Source organism: Lissotriton helveticus, chromosome 9, assembly GCF_964261635.1.
Source record: "Lissotriton helveticus chromosome 9, aLisHel1.1, whole genome shotgun sequence".
Taxonomy (NCBI): domain Eukaryota; kingdom Metazoa; phylum Chordata; class Amphibia; order Caudata; family Salamandridae; genus Lissotriton; species Lissotriton helveticus.
In genome coordinates this window covers 808,269,163-808,290,681 of record NC_136070.1, presented here as the reverse complement: position 1 = coordinate 808,290,681, position 21,519 = coordinate 808,269,163, and the positions used below count along the sequence as shown (strand labels likewise).

General features: G+C 44.7%; 1 protein-coding gene and 1 long non-coding RNA gene across 2 annotated transcripts in view; one reads left to right on the top strand and one right to left on the bottom strand.

The window, feature by feature from the left end:
• The window catches only part of TRAPPC6A (trafficking protein particle complex subunit 6A), a 603,570-nt gene that overhangs the window by 342,895 nt on the left and 239,156 nt on the right, over nucleotides 1–21,519 (bottom strand). The gene's annotated exons all lie outside the window — the stretch shown is intronic.
• Nucleotides 11,319–20,214, top strand: LOC144782987 (uncharacterized). The gene is made up of 3 exons (XR_013601349.1): nucleotides 11,319–11,485; nucleotides 11,588–11,626; nucleotides 19,703–20,214. It is a non-coding gene; the product is annotated as an uncharacterized LOC144782987 (long non-coding RNA).

Genomic DNA, 21,519 nt, shown 5'->3' with positions numbered 1-21,519 from the left:
AAAGAAACAAATCTGAACCCAATTGCATGGCCAGCTTATGAAAGAATACCTTCAATCGAACACCATTCCTGCTGGCTAACAAGTTATATGGAAGACCCCAAATTCTGAAAAATGTTCAGCTTGTAGCCAACCAGTGTTCTCAACACTGGACGGTTCCAGGGATTGATACTAACCTTGAGAATATCAATAAACTAGAGAAACAGATTGCTGATTTGACTAGAGAAATTCTAGATGATACTGCTTTAACTTAAAAGAGGCATTAGAGGCTCTGGGAAAATCCATATCTGAATTCAGCTTTGTCGCACAACAGCGTAAATTATATAAGTTAGCTAAGGACAAACACCAGACATATCCTTATTTGAAAGAAAATTATTACAAATAGGTCTAGTGTGGCCATTATACTAGCAGAGCAGCAGAGGCCAGAACTCCATAGACGCTACGTAACCTTTTCAGACTCCTCAGTATTAGAAGGGTCAGACACTGAAGTAACACCAGGTCCGAGTTCTACAGGCAACCTGCCAGGCTCCAGCAATCAGAAACCCCACATTTGTTTGGGGGGGGGGGGGCTGGCTAGAGATGCAGGAGTGGAGGAGGCAAGGGTAGAGTAGGTTTGTTTTCCTACTAAGAACTACACCGGGAACACCTGGCGTCAACATTCTTTCTGGTAGGTACTACCCCGAATCCCCTAACAAGCCCTGCACCCATATTCAGTCTGTCAAACGTACTCTCCGTTAAGGAGGTCACAGTCCTTTGCCGGGTTCTCTCCTTTGTACCTAGAGCCAGGCCCAATTTTTTCAAATCAAATTAGACATGCAATGGCTATTTAAGAGGATAGGTAATTTTTTTTTGCAGGAAGCCCTTCACTTTTGAGACAAAATGCCTCACAGACATCCCTGAACTTCTATGCCGCCATCACATAAGATGCCAAGTGAAATCCTGGCATTGAGAAAATGGTTATGAAAGGCATAGACTTCCTAAGCAAAGGAAGACTATGTACAATATAACATATCAAAAGCAAAAAATCAATCCATCTACATACTAAAATAGAACCCATAAATAGTTGTCAAGTCTGCACACACTGGTGGGGAATGGTGATCCAGGACACGTCTAACTACCAAAACCAACAAAGATCCTACCTGCGACATAAAGGTTTTTAGAACGGATGTCACGCAAAACTAGATCAGGGTTTTCTTATTAAAAATGAACACAGATTCTTGAAAGGAGACTATCCCAGAATTCTGGTGAACTACGACTTCCTGAAAATTCTCAAGAGAGTAGAGAATCCTCAAGGTAGGCCCCTAATTTCAGGGTGTGGGTCAATCCTGGAGCCCCTCTGCCAATACATTGATTTTTTTCCCTTAAAATCTTGGGTCCCCTGCACAAGATCTTACTTAAGGAGATAGTATGCATTTTATAAAAGTGATGCAAGGTATAGAATTTAACAAAGACACAGATTTATTGATGACTATGGGTATCAAGTTCCTCTATACCAATATTGCCCAGAATGAAACATTGAGGGTTACTTCTGATCTGATGGACTCACAAGACCAACCCATATAAGCACCCATGTGGGTTAATCCTTGAACTCACTGAGTTAGCTACGACTAAGAATTGCTTCCAATTCGACAATCATTTTTACTTTCAAATCAAAAGCGAAGCCATGAGAGGAGGGACTGCTCCGGACCTGGCAGATTTGTACATGGCAGATTCTGAAGACAGCAAGATCCGGTCCACAAATAAGGTGACAATGATTTATAGCCCAAGACAAACGGTCAGAAGTGAGTGTAACATTGTAAGACTGGATCCACGAGGCAGTTTGCTAATAGAGTCAAAGTACTCCCCGCTTAGGATCTGTAAGTAACAAGATCCCACCACACTCACAGCACACTTTAGGGTGCCACCACAGTGGCCCTTTTCTTTGGCCACGCACTTTTCAGTTGGTCCTGACGAAAGCCTCTTAAACACATCTGAAGGCTGAAACTAGGAGACCTATATTTTCTAAGGGATACCAAGGTACATTTTAAAACCTCATGTATATCCCAACAATGTTTTTACCTATGTCCTAGGACCCTTTCGTTAAACGTTTATAAGGGTACTTCCTAGAGCTATTTTTAGCACATAATTTCACTCCCGATAGCACTTTGCACTTTTCACACGACAACCCGCTCCGCTGTAATTCAGGCGTTGAAGCACAGCTGGGTTGCACTCGGTAATCCAGCTGGGCCCCGATGATGAAGCGTGCCACCTACTAGGTAGGTGGGTGAGGGGTTTCCTTAAACAACTATCTGTTTTTTGCGCTCCTTTTTCGAAGGTATAGGTCAAGAACTACGACCTTAATACCTACTAAGGACTTGTCCACTTTGTTTATTCGAATACTACCCAGGGAAAAGGACAAGTAGCCTTTCTATTGTTTCTTACTCTCTAGTTGTTCTATTGTGTTTAGACTATGAAGAACACAAAACTCCTCAACCCTTCTTGGACAAAATAAGAAATTAGAGTAGATATATAGATGACGGATTTCTCACCTTGGAGAGGGACTGAGCATGATTTGTATCAATTTCACGCATGGCTCTGTAGAATAAAAAAATCTTTTTAGGGGTTCACTGATGCACCAGTCCTTAAACCAACAAAGAAGAGATTGGCACGGAATCTGTAAAATCAAAAAAATGCATTTATTAACCTCACATGAGGGAGACTGCGTCAATACGGTACCCTCAGGCCACTGCATGAGACAGTCTAAGGAGTACAGTGCCAAACTCGACTTTGGTGGTAGTGACACTTAAAATGGATAACCTACAATGTTTTGGCATATTAGGGACCCCCAGGGACTCCCCTAGATATCCCAGGAGTGGGGTATCAGAAATGTATACAGTACACCCTTATAAAATACGTTTTTGTGTGCCTGGGTAAAGTGAAATTTCACATTTCACTCCCCACATTGTGGTAAAGTGCTGCTCAAATTCAACTTGATGCTAGGAGCTTATATATTTGTCACAGTAGGATTATTAGACATTAAAAAATGCAAAAACGATTTTAGTGCAACTATTTGTATAAAAAGCAAGCCTCATTCCTTTCATTTTGCCTTTAAATGCATGTATTTATGGCACAGAAGCTGTACTAAAACATAAAATACTTTGTGCCACTTTTTAAAAGGCAGTAATTATTTAACACCAGAACAACAGATGTGCTTATGTAAAAAGCAACAAGAAAGAAAGTCCCTACTATGAATCCTTTTTCTTTTATCCAAAATAATGAAACAGTATTCCTATCTTTTCAAAATCAGCAGTCTTTAACAGACGCCTTCATATCATGCTGTACTAATTTAAAACCTAGTTCCCACAGCGTGATCTGTAGCATGTGGCCGGCATAGTCATGTTTACTCACCTGTGCTTAATGACCAGCAGGCCTCAACTTCCACGCCAGTGGGCTTCCTTCGGTACAGACAGCTTTGAACAGCTGTTAAAAAGCTCCTTTTTTAGCCCAGGGAATGAGCACAGTGCAGTCTATTTAAAACACAGGCATTCCAAGCCAGCATAAATCTATAATCTTGTAATGTGGAAAAAGGCGCGTTTATTTCAGCAGCAACCAATTTACTTGGATGATGTGAATGCCTTTTAATATTAATATAATGCTGTAACATTTTATATTGAGTCCTAGTTATGCAAAGCACACATTTGTTTTTTAAATTTTTCTTTCTATGAGGCTTATTTGTTTCCTATTGAGTGTTAATTCTAATCTTTCTTTACCGTTGAGGCAATATTTATTCATCTATACTTTGTTACTGTTTCACTTTTAATGGTAGCGTACAGCTATTTAGCATATGTTACATAATCCATTTCTTGGATATTAAAATGTAGTTCTTTCAATGACATTTGCATAACAGAATGACGACAACAAACCAAATTAAGCTCATTCCAGACATTTTCAAGAAGGGGGCCATACACTCAGAACACACAACACTGCTTGTTTAAGGCAAGCCATTCTTACACAAAAAAACATAGTCACTTCTTACTGAAACAAGTACTTTCAAGCATCGCCACCGGTGTCAATCCACAACCACATAGACACTCAAAAAAAACAATTAACTCACAAATCAACACTTAGGACAAAGCAAGAGACAGTTCACAGACTGCACTCAAACCAAAGCATTTGTAAATACCAATTGTAAGTCATATTTACAAAAAGAGCTCTCAAAAGTAGTCCAAAGACTGCACCAAAACAGCCCAAAGAGTGTTCCATGTTCAAGAAGCCAAATTATCATTTTGGCTAACAGAACACTCAAAAGCACAACTTATGAATTTTATTAAGTGCACAGATCAGGATATTATATATATATATATATATATATATATATCTCCATATCCTACTGGCGGTCGTCAGTAGGTAGTTATAGTTAGGACCTAGTTTCCATAGGAAATCCGCAACATTCTATTGGGAATAACTTTGGCGCCGGTTGATGAATCTCTGCGAATTTCTCAAAGAAGATGGCCCGCTCCTTCCCTGAAAGTCTCGGGAAGATACGTCAAGCGGGGGCCGAGAAAAAAGGGGGGTCCCAAAACGTGTTTTCCCCATGTTAATTTCCATAGGAAGATTAGACACGGCTACAGCCCGAACCGCTGAACGGAATTACACCAAATTTGGAAAAATGGTAGGGTCTGCTACCCAGATCACGCTTTTCTTTAAATGGTGTAAATTCCTCCAGTAGTTGCTGAGAAAATTAAAGTTGAAATCAATTATATATCTATAAGCGCGCACCGTGCGCGCACCTTGCCGTGCACGAGCTTCATGCTGATTGGCTGCCACTGTCTGTCAACACTCCAAAACAGAAATTGATGGCAGCCATCTTGTGCCTCAGTAGACTGAGGCACAAGAAAGCAGAAAAAAAGTGTAGAACTCAAAAAGGGGGCAGGGTAGAAGCACCCTGACCCCCTAGGCCTGCTCAGGGGGTTCTACAGGGACCCCCAAGGCGAAATTTTTTTTTTTTTTTTTTTTTTGCCCTGGGTGGTCCTTGTGGGAACCCCTGAGCAGGCCTAGGGGGTCAGGGTGCTTCTACCCTGCCCCCTTTTTGAGTTCTAAAACTTCTCGAGCACAAGCTGCATGCTCATTGGCTTTCAACACTTCAAACCAGGAAGTGTTGGCAGCCATCTTGTGCTCGGTAGACCAAGGCACAAGAAAGCAGAAAAACAAACGTGTAGAACAAAAAAAGGGGGCAGGGTAGAAGCACCCTGACCCCCTAGGCCTGCTCATGGGGTCCCACAAGGACCCCCAAGGGCAAAAATGTTTTTTTTTTTTTAAAACCCGGTATGTTTATTTAAAAATTACCCCCCAGGGGGACCAAATTGTGGGGGCATAGTGATAAAGAAGTGTGGGGGGTGCCCAATCCCCACCCACACTGCCCCGGGGACCGCCGCCCTCCGGGGCAAAGCAACGCAGCCCCCTGGCGCATACTGAAGGCTCCTGGTGGGCTAGTTACCTCCCAGGGACCCCCAGTATGCAAGGGGAATTAGTTCCCCCTCTGCAAACGCAACCGTGGGCTGCGCTGCAGAGAGGTGTAAAAAAGGGTGTGGCCTCATTACACCTCTCTGCAATGCAGCCCCCTGGGGAATACTGGAGGTTCCTGGTGGGCTAGTTGGCCCACAGGGACCCCCAGTATGCAAGGGGAATTGCAGTTCGGCGGGGGGTTATTCGTTTTCAGAAATTAGATGGCGCACAACATGTAGTGGTGAGATAATAGCAATAAAGGGTGATTGTGGATGGTGCTGCTTGTTCAGAGAAAACCCTAAAACTCTGAAAATAAAGGGTCTATGGACTAGCCCGTATAAACGTTACACAGCAGGTAAAGCGCACACAACAAATGTAATGTTCTGGGTATTCAAGGTACGATGTTCAAGGATAAGATCACAAACGATATTAAAGGAGATGCCACCGAGAAAGCGAACCAGCCGACACGTGTTTCGTCAGTTAGGGTGTTAACCCATTGACTCTTCAGGGCTGATAACGTGTGGAAATTCTTTGTATCGGGGAACCGGTGATAATTCCGACCTGGTCCTGATCGGGTCGGAATTACGACGGAGTGACGACGGTGTTGCCGGATACAGGAAACCTTTCCTGTATCCGGCAACACCGTCGTCACTCTCCGGCGAAATACCGCCGTCCGTCTTCCTAACGACAGGCATTACCCGCCTGTGACACAGACGAGCCCCTTTTCTTACCCAGCCCGCAACACACTTGGTGCCGATTTGCACAAGTGACGAAACACGTGTCGGCTGGTTCGCTTTTTCGGTGGCATCTCCTTTGAAAGGAGTACCACTCACATACCCATTAAAACCACAACAAAAAGAATATCGTTTGTGATCTTATCCTTGAACATCGTACCTTGAATACCCAGAACATTACATTTGTTGTGTGCGCTTGACCTGCTGTGCAAGGGGAATTAGTTCCCCCTCTGCAAACGCGTCAGGGGGCTGCGTTGCAGAGAAGTGTACAAACATTTTTATCAATTAATATAAAAAATATGTAATGTAATTTAAAAAATAATATATCTAAAAATAAAAAAATTATAATAATATAGTAAATCAGTATAAAAAATATAACCATTATTACATTAAAAAAATTTCATTTACAAAACCATTGAAATCCACAGAAAAAACCATAGGTTACAGTCACGTTATAGTTAGGAATTAGCATTTAAAAAACCTTTGAAATTCACTGAAAAAAACGTAGGTTTGACACGTTATAGTTAGCTGGACATTTCACTCATATAAAACCATTGAAATTCCCCCGTTATAGTTAGTTCAGCTAACTAGAACTCGCGCGCCCGCAATGCACTGCTGATGACGTCACATATTACATCACTCATGACATGGTCAGTGACATCACTGATGACATCTCAAATGACATCACTGATGACATCACTGATGAAACCACCCAGTGAATGGGTGTTTTCTGAAAATTAAATATTTTTATATATGTATATCTGAAGGTTGATGGAAGAAGAAATGGGTATATAAGTGTATAAATGGCTGCTTTTTTGGTGAAAAATAGATTCTATAACTGACTGATTAAGTGTATCTTAATGAATTTCAAAGGTTTTGTAAATGCTACTTCCTAACTATAACGTGTGTAAAACCTACGGTTTTTTCAGCGAATATATATAAATTTGTTCCATGGTGTACTAGTCATCATGGAAGAAATACAGTTTTTAATATACCTAAACCTATTTAGGTATCCCCTCTAGGGGAATCAGCGGAGTACTTTCTAAATCCATATTGGTACCTCTAAGACAGCAACACTTTCTACGAAGTGTGCTAGGAGCAGGCATGCCAAAATATTATAGCATATATAATATTATTAAAAAAGTGGTACTTAACTTAAACTGTACAGTTCAAAAATTAGAGAAAAATCTCCTCATTACCTGCCTTCATTTGCTGCAGCACATAAACAAACAAACTAGAATCTTGGCCAAGTCATTCCAAAAAAATTGTGTTGCTACAGCAACCTTACCAAACCAAAGACTCCAGCTTCCAAGTTCTGAGTGACCTAACTTACGCCAAAGAGGATCTCAATCGGGACCGACCATCACCTAGAGCAGGGGTACTCGTAGTACGGCCCGCGGGCCGTCGGCGGCCCGGCAAGCCTTCCCTGGCGGCCCGCGGACCTTGTACACACCATACCAGTGTTTTAATGTAATTTTTTTTAAAAGAGTGTCTGCAAACTAAGTTACAGCAGCGCGACTCCGAGACTCTGCTGCTCTGTGGGGGCCGGCCGGGCGATTCCTGCCATAGTTAGAGTGGAGCTGCAGGGGCGCTAAGAGGTGAACAACACAGCCTCATTAACATTCGAATGGTCTTTTAAAGACCTGTTAATGCGCTCGGTGCAGCTATGTGAGTGTGTGTGCTCCGAAGCTGTCTCAGCCCAGGCTGACACAGAGGCAGGGTGACATGACAGAGGGAGCGGAAAAGAAAGGGAGACAAAGTGAGGAAGGGAAAGGGAGACCGGGTGAGGGAGTAAGAGAGGGAAGGAGGGAAAGGGAGGGAGGGAGGAAGGGAATGGGAGGGTGAGGGAAGGAAAGGGAGTGACCGTGAGGGAGGGAAAGGGAGATCGGGTGACGGAGTGAGAGAGGGAAAGGGTAGGAGGGGGAGGAAGGGAAAGGGAGTGGGAGGGAGGGAAAGGGAGTGACAGTGAGGGAGGGAAAGGGAGACCGGGTGAGGGAGTGAGAGAGGGAAAGGGAGACAGTGAGGGAGGGAAAGGGAGACAGAGTGAGGGAGGGAAAGGGAGTGAGAGTGAGGGAGTAAGGGAGGAAAAGGAAGACAGAGTGAGGGAGTGAGAGGGAAATGGATGCACGGAAAGGGAGGGAGGGTAAGGGATGGAGGGAAAGTGAGGGAGAGAAAGGGAGTGACCGAGTGAGGGAGGGAAAAGGAGACCGAGGGAGGGAGTGAGGTAGGGAAAGAGAGACAGAGTGAGAGAGGGAAACGGAGACAGTGAGGGAGTGAGAGAGGGAAAGGGAGACTGTGAGGGAGTGAGAGAGGGAAAGGGAGACAGAGTGAGGGAGTGAGAGAAAGGGAGGGAGCGAAAGGAAGGGAGGGAAAGGGAGTGACAGAGTGAGGGAGTGAGAGAGGGGGAGAGAGGAAAAGGAAGGGAGGGAAAGGGAGTGACAGAGTGAGGGAGTAAGGGAGGGAAAGGGAAACAGAGCGAGGGAGTGAGAGGGAAATGGATACAGGGAAAGTGAGGGAGGGTAAAGGATGGAGGGAAAAGGAGGGAGAGAAAGTGAGTGACAGAGTGAGGGAGGGAAAGGGAGACGGAGTGAGGTAGGGAAAGAGAGACAGAGTGAGAGAGGGAAAGGGAGACTGAGTGAGGGAGTGAGAGGGAAAGGGAGGGAGAGAAAGGAAGGCAGGGAAAGGGAGTGAGAGAGGGAAAGGGAGACAGAGGGAGGGAGACAGAGGGAGGGGGACAGAGGGAGGGGGACAGAGTAAGGGAGAGTGAGAGAGGGAGGGAGGGAGACAGAGAGAGCGAGAGAGAGAGATGTGTGTATGCCGGGTCTGGTGGCTCAGTGGACGAAGGTGTCCACTGCAGGGACCAGTGATCAACCTCATGGTCAGTTTTTTTTTGTTGCTCTAGCCCCACCCGCTCCCCCACTGACCCCGCCCCCACTGGTGCGGCCCTCGGACACAAACCACAGTGTAAATTTGGCCCCCGAGAGAAAGTTTGTGAGTACCCATGACCTAGAGGGTCAGATCAGGAAAACTGGAGAACACGTTGTTCTGCAAAGACAAAGGGTCTCCTCATGCATGGGTACCTGCCTTCTGTCACAACCGCACTCTTGGATAGCCGGGTCTCCGATGAGGCCCACGTTGGGGTGCCAATTTGTAGAATAAAAAAAGCCTTTTTAGGGGTTCACTGATGCACCGGTCCTTAAACCAACAAAGAAGAGATTGGCACAGAAGCTGTAATATCAAAAGAATGCATTTATTAACCTCACATGAGGGAGACTGCATCAATACGGTACCCTCAGGCCACTGTATGAGACAGTCTTAGGAGTACAGAGATCAGAGACCTTATATATACATTTATTGCATAGTCTGCATGAGACCAAGGGGAGGTACTGGCACATACAAGGATAGTTATTGACTAATATGGGTATACAAAAATTGCTTGCTCAATAAGTGGGAGGGGGGACATTTCTCCTTACATCAGTAAAACCAACCTAATAGTTAAACACTAAGAGCAGGTGCATTCTGACAGCTACATGTCTTTCTGAGAATGTGCAAGGCTCTGGCTCAGTGCTGAAGGAGTTAATTATAGTTCCTGACTCAAATGAAATACAAGAGCAGGCAACAGTGAAGAGGGAGAAAGCACATGGCTAACTAAATGGCTGCCAAAAACAAAATGGCTTAAGTTGATGCTAACAGCCATTTCAGCTAGTTTCCACAGCTCAACACGCTATCTGAGATCCAATTCACCATGTACCACAACTCCACAGGTGTTCCATTTTTGGACCTATGGGGCAAAGTAGATGTCAATCAAGTATTTGTTTCCTTGTACAGAAAGCCCACAGAGAGGAATTTGTTACATTATTCCAGCAGTCAAACTAGGAGCCTTAGGAATAATCTGCCCTGAAGTCAAATCCTATCTATATTCTGAAATTGCACCCAATGGTCTGATTACTTCAACAAATCAGATATTCTCATAAAAAATTGAGCGAAGATACCCAAGACGCATAGTGAGGCAGACTAGGAAAAGGGCCTGGTGTAGTCCCAGCAAGGAACGTCTTGAACCACGCAAACGAGATAATAATTATGAACATATCTGTGTAAGCAATTTCCATCATGCAAGTAATTAGATCAATAAAAAATGTAAAAAACATAGGAGATTGGTGGAAGACTATCTAGCCGCCTAAGTTCACCCTAAATTCACAATGGGGACTAACTGCTTTGGTAGGCCGTCAGTGTGTGGCATGCAAATATTGTGTTAACACAATGTTACATACCGAAATGTTAAATTCACTCTGACTTCTTTCACCAATTGTAACACTCCCAATGTTATATATGCCCATGCGACTTGATAATATCGGTCAGACTATGCAAAAAGTGAAATGTCAGATTTTACAACATCACAGTAGAGCCAAATGTGGAGTTACTGTAGCACCCTTGGTTGAACATTTTCAGCTCCAACAACATACAGCGGAAGATATATGCTTGCAGGTGATCAGAATGTAACACTGGGGCCACCCAGCAAGTGGAATTTAAGATTGCGTAAAGAACTACAGTGGATGGAGATGCTGGACTTCATTGCAGATGGCCTTAATACTGTGGAGGGTTAAAGGCAAGCTGCCTTCATTTGAACAAATTGGGTTGACTTGATGCTGCATCTTTTTCACTTGTGTTTCCTTATAGGACCCCATATTGGAGAGTATTGTATCCATCCTAGACTGTAAGACATGTCCCTTTTCTCATTTTATTTAATTTATACTTATGATTTATATATTAGCCTAGGGCACCCTAGTATGGGGCTGTCTTGCAATACTTATACCATGGTTTCTTAAGACTCACTCATATTGTTTTTATAGCACCAGTCACTTTCTTAGACTACCTGTACAATTTTCCATACCACCAAGCTATGTCTTTTCAAATCTTTGACCTGCAAGTTTAGGGGCGATCGCAGACGCGATGACAAGGCTCTAGTTGGTTGACCTTCTGCCTTAATAATTCTCAGCAGTATTTTTCGAACTTTATTGTAGTCTTGATTTCATTTTTTTACCTTCAACCTTATTTTGAGTTATTTGTAATTCATTTCATATGCTTTTTTGTATACAGGCACCCTTGCGCCAAGGATTTTGTCCTACAGGCAATTTCAACCAGCCTGCAAGATGCTTTAATCGCTGCACCACGTGCACGTCTCCATCGTGGCAGCTGTATTCATAGCAGTACGGGCGCACTTGTGCGCTTAAAGCCAGCAGAGACGATGGCTTGAACGCTGCTCTCTGAATGTGAGTTCTACTCTTTTTCCTCTTCGTGGCAGTCTGCCACTAGTTAATGAGAGGTGGAGAACATTTTCTAAAGGTTCTCTTTTTGGCATTTATTTTTTGCAGAAACATAGGTCTTTTGACGGTGGTTCCTTTTCCATTTCGGTGAGTTTTCCTTTCAAAACCCTGCTGAATCTACAATTCGAACCAGCTCTTAAATACAATTTGAAAGTATAAAATCACATATATTTTTTACAATTTGTCATTTACAGACAGTGATTGCATTTACTTGCATCTGTTAGGCGAGTCTTGATAACTCCCTTTTCTTGAGTGATCATTTTGGTTAACATACTTTGAATAGTTCACGTAGCCAGCATCACACTTCATTGTTCATTATCATTTTTAGGTCTCACCTATGCAGTGCGCATGCGCTGCATAGGAGGACCTTTAGCCATCGCTTTGCTGTTTTTTGAAGCACATACTCATGCTAGTGGCGGCATCCACCTTGAGGGAACGAGCAGCAGCTCACATGCTAATTGGCTGCTGCTCGCTCCCGCAAGGCGGATGGTGCCGTAAGCACGAATGTGCTTGAAAACAGCTGCTGTCACACGTTTAACTTTCAGCGCAAGGCACGCGTGCTTGTTTGTAAACCAGTAGCTGTGTGTTCTGGGGCACATTTCATTTATTTTTTCTTGGCAGTTACTGGCCTGTACATTTTGGAGCACTAGGGCTTATTAACAAGAAATGATGCATATTATATGAACGGGTGCCCTTTTGCTCCTTCCTAAAACAAAAAATGCTGTATTAAGTGAATCCAGCTAAGCAGTCAGTGAGTGGCTGTAGAAACGGAGAGGCTTGTGTAATATGCAGCAGCACTTCTAAAGCCACGCCGGTGTGTGCCTGGACACGTTGGCTCTGCTTCAATCCCTTAATTGCAAGGCTGAACCCAGTGAATGGTCTGGAGAACGGAGTGCGGGAGCATGAGTGGTTTTTGCAGTGGCAGAGTTGCCTGCCCTCCCCACCCTTTTTAAATGCTCCCAGGAAAAATCTATTCCAAGTTCATAAATATATGTCTTTAAGTATATATAGGTTTTGGTCAATAGAAGTGCACTAACCTATATTAGAAAAGAAAAGGGGGTCAGAAATGTGCCTTCTCTTCCCCTCACCAAAGAAAAAGAAAGTGATTTAAAAAAGTGGCAGTTGAGGTAGTTTACTTTCACCCCCAAAAGAGATATTGGTTAAAAGATGGGAGGATCATACTCCCTCATTGCAAGAAATATTTGGTAAATATTTAGTTAGATGTTAACTTTTGAAATCAATTATACAGTTTGAAATCCATTGTAAATTATTGTGAACAATGTATTCCAAATTGATACATGATAATGAGTATACAGTGATCGTATTGAAGAATGTGCCAATATTTACACATGCGTGTAAACACAATCATCGTGCCATGACGCACCCTGAGAACCTTGAAAAATCCATGGACTCAAGTATAAAGTAGCCATTTTAAATGCAATACCCAATCGCTTAAGTAAAGGGCAACTTGATTATATGAGAAAGATGCTCATGTACAAAGAGATCATGTGCAATTAACAATTTGAATAGCGGATTGTGAGGTACGATTTATAAATCTGCCCGGATACCAATGAGACAAACGTAAAGTATATGCGCTCATCATAGTTATTGTGATCGCATTACAATATTAAGCCCAAGTGGGTTCCATCAGTTAGTGATGGTGCATGTCAGTAAGAGCATATCCTGGACAATGTAATTTCAATATGAGTATTATACATAGGTTTGTGAATGTTAATGTCTGTCAAATACAATAATGTATAGAAAAAATATTACTGGGTGACCTAGTTCTTGCCCCCGGCATTTTGAATGCATAGCTTTGAAATAAAAATAATACAAATGTGTGTGAAATGAATAAAAGAACTTAGTAATTCAAAATGACACTTGTATTTTCCTAAAGTATGCATAGAAACAAGGAAATGCAGCAAAGTGTATACTACACCTTCAAGCATGCTTGGAGCTGTGATTTTCCCCAGGGTGAAGGGCAGAAGGCTTCAGACAAAGATTTGTCATCAGCACCAGGTTTGCATATTGCTTGCAGCTTAGAGTTCATAAGGTTGGGTGGTCGAGGGAAACTGGAGTCCTAAGGAAAGCTCATAAATTCCTCATGCTCTGTGAGCGCAGGTCTCGCCTACTCCCAGGGTCCACACAGCAGGGAAGGGGTAACCTTGCACGACTCTCCCCAAAAGCACTGCAAAGTACAGGCAGCAGCATCTTGAGTGGGAGCTCATTCATGTGCCATGCAGAACTTCTCTGGGTAGGACAAGGATGGGCAGGACACACAAGCTCAGCAGGTGGAGAGACAGTAATTTAACTCGGTAAGCCTGAAATGACTGCCATAGACGGTACTTACAAAGGAAACAAAAGAGCCCGCAGTGCTGAGAGAAATTAAAAGTAAACATGTGCAGGCAGCCTGCTGGGTGTGCGAGGGAAGAAGGGTGCTGGAAGGCAAGAAAAAACTACTAGTTTAAATTAGGAGACAATTTTTAGTTCCAAATCAAGCGGACTGCTATGGTTTGCCCATTTGCGCCTGAGCTAGCAGTGCCATACATGGTGACATTCGAAGAAAAATGCATCTACAACAAAAATTCCTTTCAACATCATATCTCACATTGGGTGCGATATATCGATGATATATTCTTCATATGGACAGGTCAAGTAGGCACACTTAAACAATTCCATGGTTGGTTAAATGTCAGGACAGCAGACATTAAATTCAGCGTTCATCACAACTCCTGGAGAATTACATTTTTGGATGTTGAAGTATATGCTGAAGATGGTTTTTTAATGACCACACTCCATACAAAACCGACAGATAGGAATGAAGCCCTACATTATAGCAGTCATCATCCCGTAGCCTTCGAGATAATTTACCATTCAGGTAATTTTTAAGGAATTCTTCATACAGAACAGATTACAACTTTCATGCAAAAAATTTGGTGGACAAGTTAAAAGCATGAGGCTATCCCAAAAGACTCTTTAAACATTCCATGAAGAGGGCATAGTGGACACCACTAGAAGAACTGTTATAGATAAGGAAAAACCAGAATGTAGATCATCTTGTTTGTGTCGCCACATTTTGCTCAAAGACTAGCACATTGAAGAAGGTTATCCATCATAATTGGCACTTGCTGGATAACCTAGATGCGTCCTTCACAAAACCGCTGTTTGCACTTGAGAGAGAAAAGTATTGCAAATCAAGTGGTTCGGGCAGCACTTTCTAAGCTATCAGTCAAAAACACATTACGTGAATAGCTAAATATACCTCCAATTGTGGGCCACCATAGGTTTGGCACATGCACCTGCTGTAACCAAACTATTGAAGGATCATTATTTTCACACAAAAACATAATCTGGAAAAATACCACTTTTTCTAACTGCAAGACAAAAAATTTAGTTTATGGAATATTGTGTCCTTGCCCAAAGCTAAACATTGGGAAAACTAAGCATGAAATACGGCAACGAATTAACCACCATAAATCTAGAATTCATAAAAAGTTCCTTTCAGCCACTATGGTGAGCCATTGGGCCAATGTGAACCATGTAGACTCTACATGATTCACATTGGCCTAATGTTTGGTTCAATTACTGATATTAGAGTCCACCGTAAATCACTCTCTACATTGTGGAGAGTGATTTACGGTGGACTCTAATATCAGTAATTGAACCAAACATTAAGGGAGGAGACCTGGAGAGATGACTGATTCAGATAGAGGCGTTACTAATAGTGAAATTAATCTCTGCAGTTGATGGATTGAATGAAATGACGGCTACAGAATTTAGAAGTTCACAAAGATGAACTTGGATCATTCTGAGAAGTGATATGACTCCGGACTTAAGTGTCTTATGAAGAACAGTTCATATATTTGACCTATAATTTTCATGATGTCATGTGTATACTTATTCTTAGGAGCTATTTCACCTCGTACCTTATCACAGGCACTATGATAGAGAGTTCAGAGATTTGAACGCAAACTCCCATGATTCTATGAGTCAACTTAAAGCCCAGAGGTATACAGAAAATCATTCAAATTTAACAGAGTGGCCCCCTGGCCCATATGTTCCTGAGCTTCAAGGATTGAGCTGGATTTTAAATTATAGCGGCGACTGTCCTTGTAAAGAATCAAAGAAATTACACTATTCTTACTGGGCGACGGGAGTCCTGTAATGACACAGTGGCGCAGACCCGTAAGTAATCTCCGGACACCATTGGTCAAATATCGGCATTCAACGCACGGAGAACATTGGTCTAGTTCGGAGCTCCCGTAAACTGAAGGTACGTGAACATTGGCTCATTGAGTATACTATGCCGCATGTCAATCGCGTTTAGATTATCACAGCTCGGCATCTCAGGCAGCTCGTAAACTGTGGAGTGATAGTTCCTTTTTAGGTTTCGCCTGGCGAACAGCTGCGCAGCAGCGTTTCGCGCAGGCGAAATCTTATGTTAACAGTATGTGTGTGTTGTCCCGCCTGCTCTTCCATTGGCTAGCTCCATAAATGGAGGCTAGCCATTGGAAGAGCGATCTGTCCGTCAATGTGCGAGGCGATTCGTGGGCGTCCCGGCGATTTTTTTCCCTCTCCGCCCCTTTGCGAGCGTCATGTGGCGGTGGGCGGTGTTTTTTTTTTTTAAGGGTTTGTTTTGGGCATTTCTTTGAAGATGGCGCCTGGTGGAGAGTGATTTCAGCCCCTGCTCTGTATCCTGCAGGAGAGTGAGCTCTGCCCGTAATGCTTGCTTTTATGGCTTCTGTTAACCCGTTTCCTGCCGCAGCCAAACCCTGTCAAGGACAAATCCCAGGGACAGATGCCTTCCACTGGTAGGCATGCTCCTAAAAGAGCCTGATTTCTAATTTAGAGTTCCACATTGCGGATTAATCCGTCGTATAAGTCTCCTCAGTCTTAAGGTAGCGCCTGCTGGCAAAGAAACCACCCATGTTTTCCCTGACCGTGGGAACAGCGTGCCTGCCATGCGAGCGATCGACACCGCAGCGGCTGTTCGCGACCTGTGACGGGGGGTGGCGGGGATTGGTGGCAGCAGCCCAACCAATGCTGGAAAACCCGAAGTACCAGCCACAATGCCACGCTACGCTTCTCTTTCCCCCTAGCGTGTTAGCGACCCGGGTGGGGGCCCGAGCACAGATAAGGATGTGGGGCGCTCACCCTTGGTTTACTGTCGAGTAACTTGAATTGATGCTCGGGGTGCAGGAGTGTCCTTATTGGCTCACTCGACCGCCCCACGTGGCTCGGCATGAGCTGACACCTTGGGACCCTAATATCTGCCACCTACTTGGCAACAGGCACACGTTCCCTACCCCGCAATTAAAATGTGCCCCGGGTGTTTGTATTGCTCCCCGGTCCAGAGGGCGGCATGGTTGCTGTAAGGGGTGACCGGGGCCTAATACTTGGCTCCCCGTGACTCACGGGCGGTGAGATCACATCCAGGCGGTGCTGGTGAAGAGGGTGGGAGGCGGCACTGTTCCTCTGCCTGCAGTTTGTCTTGCAAGCCTTCAACGCCGCCCTCAATGCGGTGAACCCCATCCGCACCATATGCTGGCCCCAGGCGACCGGAGCCGACCCCCCCCCCCGAGCGACAGCCATTGTGCCGGCCCCAAGCGTGCAAGCCCGTGACACAGAGGGGCATGGGGGCAGCGGCAACTCTCACGGCCCCATGAGGCTGGAACGGTAAAGGGTGGGGGGGGGCGTGCTGACTCATCCATAGCTAGCCACCTCCCTCGCTGGCTACCCTGGGGGTAGCCCCGGGCCGTCTCCGATGGGGGGGGGATAAACAGGAGGCATGAGACCCCGGTCCTAGTGCCAAAGTAACTTCCTCGGCAACAGAGATGCGATGGTCACCCCTCCCCCACGCACGTAAAACAGGCCAAAAGCCCACACCGTACAAACGGGGGCCCCGCAGCAAACCACGAGCTAAGGTCATCTGCGGGGGGAGGGTGACTGCTTCAAATGGAGACGAAGCTTCCCGGAGCCATGCCTATAGAACCCCCCCCCCCCCCCCCCCCCCCCCCGAGCTACGATCATCTGGGTCAGGTCTCCCCCCACCCGCTAAAAACATGGGGAGCGTGCAGAAGGAATCCGACTGGAAGCCCCCGCCCAGCCCATGGCCCCCGCGCTCCCAGTGCCCATTACCGCGAAGTCCTGTATTGTCCCCGAGGAGAAAGCCCGAACTTTAGTAATAGTGCCCCAAAAAGTGCTTCGCATGAGCTCGCACCCCCACTATGGCAGCCCTTGCCATGGTCCCTGTGCAACCTGGAACAGCACCAGGGGCGGCAGGAGCGTCCTTATTGGCTCACTCGACTGCCCCACGTGTCTCGGCATGAGCTGACACCGTGGGACCCTAATATCTGCCACCTACTCGGCAACAGGCACACGTTCTCTACCCCGCAATTAAAATGTGCCCCGGGTGTTCGTATTGCTCCCCGGTCCATAGGGCGGCAGGTAGCTGTAAGGGGTGACCCGGGCCTAAAACTTGGCTCCCCGTGACTCACGGGCGGTGAGATCACATCCAGGCGGTGCTGGCGAAGAGGGTGGGAGGCGGCACTGTTCCTCTGCCTGCAGTTCGTCTTGCAAGCCTTCAACGCCACCCTCAATGCGGTGAACCCCATCCGCACCATATGCTGGCCCCAGGCGACCGGAGCAGCCCCCCCCCCCCCGAGCGACAGCCATTGTGCCGGCCCCAAGCTAATTTCTAGCTCTGATCGTTTTACGTGTGACTGGTGGCAAAGCAGCTAAACTGTGCATACAAAATCCACAGCAGGTGACTCACACTGCTCCTCATCACAGACCAAAAATAAAATATCCATATTGATTAACATGCATCTATTTACATTTTGTAGCAAATGTTTTAAATGCGAAAATAGCATACTGGAAACCTTCTCTGTATACCTGGGCCCACATCCGTGTTTGCCTGCTTAGAAACCACACTACTGTGTTGAGTTAATTAGCACGGTGCGCCGGGAAACAAGATAACCGGGTGTCAAACTTCAGCTGCTGCCTCTTTTGAATAGACTGTTTGCATGATTTATGTCAACATTTATCGCAGTTAGCTTTTGCTCTGGGTGGGTGTGTGTGGCTCTGGGTGTGTGGCTCTGGGTGTGTGTGTGTGGCTCTGGGTGTGTGTGTGTGTGGCTCTGGGTGTGTGTGTGGCTCTGGGTGTGTGTGTGTGTGTGGCTCTGGGTGTGTGTGTGGCTCTGGGTGTGTGTGTGGCTCTGGGTGTGCGTGTGTGTGTGTGTGTGTGTGTGTGTGTGTGTGTGTGTGGCTCTGGGTGTGTGTGTGGCTCTGGGTGTGTGTGTGGCTCTGGGTGTGTGTGGGGCTCTGGGTGTGTGTGGGGCTCTGGGTGGGTGTGTGTGTGTGGCTCTGGGTGGGTGTGTGTGTGTGGCTCGGTGTGGGTGTGTGTGGCTCTGGGTGTGTGTGGCTCTGGGTGGGTGTGTGTGGCTCTGGGTGTGTGTATGTGTGGCTCTGGGTGTGTGTGTGGCTGGCTCTGGGTGTGTGTGGCTGGCTCTGGGTGTGTGTGTGTGTGGCTCTGGGTGTGTGTGTGTGTGGCTCTGGGTGTGTGTGTGGTGGCTCTGGGTGTGTGTGTGTGGTAGTAATTGCTGTCTGTTGAGCTCGTCCGTAGGGTACAATAGGTCTCACATTTGCGAGAGATTAAGCTAATGGCAATGTAAATGACAATGCCATTTATTTATCTGTTTTCAAAACCAACACATAAATACAAATTTTGTCATTTACAATGCCAATAGCTCTAACTTTTCCGAAGGCGAAACCATTGCATTGTAAATGCTTGTTTGAATTGCGTTTTCTGTTTCTTCTCTTTTGTAGCATTGCAGTGAATTCACATACGGTGCCAGGAAGTTTTTGTTGACTCCCTTGTTTAAAAAGATGTTCCTATTACAAGTGAGGCTTTGGGTGCTCAACCATGAAGTTGATTTTTATAATAGGGCTGGGAAATGGATATTAGATTGTCTGCTTTTGTATTTTTCAGTGTCATGGTAAATCATGAAGCTGGGACCACTGCTAAGGTGATAAGGATAATTAAGCAAGAGAGACTTATTCTTGGATAAAAGAAGTAAATATAGTGTGGATGGTGCATGAGATGAATGTTGTTAGTAAGTGAAAGGGTGCTTGTTAATATAGATGTTGTTATTATTTTTGAAGCTCATTGTGTGTTCTGGGTCCTGAGGAGAACCCTGTAAAACTCACAATAGGGATCGAAACACGCCGACGGTTGGTTTTCCAAACAAGTGTTTTTTGCAAGCATCTACCATGGTGGCTCACAACATGAACTAATAGAAGTTACTACTGAGATGGTGTATATTGAGCCCAATTGGAACATTGTTTAGCTTTGCCCTTGTTAAAAGAATAATTAAGCACAATGTTGAAAGACTAGCTGAAAGTGCGTGGTGCTTTTTGTGTGACTAAAAGATATATTTTCCTCAGAAATTACAGAACCGGAGCTACTAAGATTTCTTGACTATGTTTTCATGTGGATGAATTGTTAAATGTCTTGGTTGTTTTGTTGTAAGGAATGCAATGTATGTAACAATGTTTTTGTGACTGTGTTGTACAACGTTTTGAGATAAAATGTTGTTCCAACCGATAAATAATGCAATTTTGATCATTTTGAAAAAAATGATGTAAAAATATATGAAATAACAAAAATAAATAAAATATATGGTCATATCAATGGTTTTGTGTGATAATGATGTGAGATGGTGAATTAAGACCAGTATTGGCACGTGTGTCGTTTTTTGATTGGGAAGGCTAAAAGCAGCACTTTGGAAGAAAAAAATAAATAGTACCTAATCACGGTTCGAACAAAGGATGGGCACAGCTGAAGCAATCACTACTTGTTCCAGCCGAAAGAAGAGGAAATGAAGCTGGCAGGTGCTGGCCAATTAGAAGGCAGCAAATAAAAGTGACAATGAAGCCAACGAATGGTAAGCAATGGGAAGGCTGCAAACCTCTCATATACAATATCTCTCACTAGAGAGAGTGCATGCAGCGCATGCGCTCTTGCAGGCAAGACTGAAGTCTAACTTACGAACAGGCATGCAGCCACACCTACTGGTGTCTATGGCTGTTACCCCCGTTCAAGTTGGTAGCTCATTAAAATTCTTCTGGGAGAAAATAAAAGACCACCAAGTCTGCCTGATTGTCGGACACTGAAGTCTCCATCTCCAGTTGCGTTACCAGTTGTGAGATGTTTATCCAGTTCTGTTTCTTTTATATTATAATACATGTAGTCGTTCATTTTTAAAGGTCTGAACAAACTAGTTACTACCAGAATGAAAATGCTAAAACCAGAGAAGGTGTTCATGCTGGCATGAAATATTATGCTCCCTCTTTATAGTAATCATTTTCTCATTGCCACTTTTTACATTACTCAGATGCTGAACCTTTAGCCTTTTACAGTGTGCAATTTAAGAATTTTTGTCCTTAAACAGGTATAATTCGTGCTGATCTTTGGAACACTGGTTCCTTTTCTGCTAGGTTACCCCTAATACTGGGAACATGACTGCTTGCATTTACCGTCTCTACTGAGTAGGTGGTACATGGGTATGGGTTGCAAAGCGTTTCACTGGTTGGCCCATCTAAGATTTCAGGGGGCAGGACAGGTTCTGGGCTCGCTGAAGGAAGGCGTTCCATGTTCTGAGTTGTGTCTGTAGCCCCTACCCATATCTACATGCGATTTTACTGGTACAATTGTGCTTGGTCTTCCTGCAGCTGGTAATCCCATGTTGGGGAACTCTTGAAATCAGTCTTTTTGTAAGATTCATAAGTGGACGCAAAAGAACAACCCTGGCTGACCATAAAATTACCACATTTGACCTTTCAATTTGACTTCACTTACTGCCTTCAGTGTACACTAGGTCAGACTGCCTTACTGGTTCCTGAGCATGTGGCTCAGCTAACATAAGTGAGAGAGCATGATGTTGAAAGCTGCACTACAGATGTAGGTGGGCCTGTTAGTC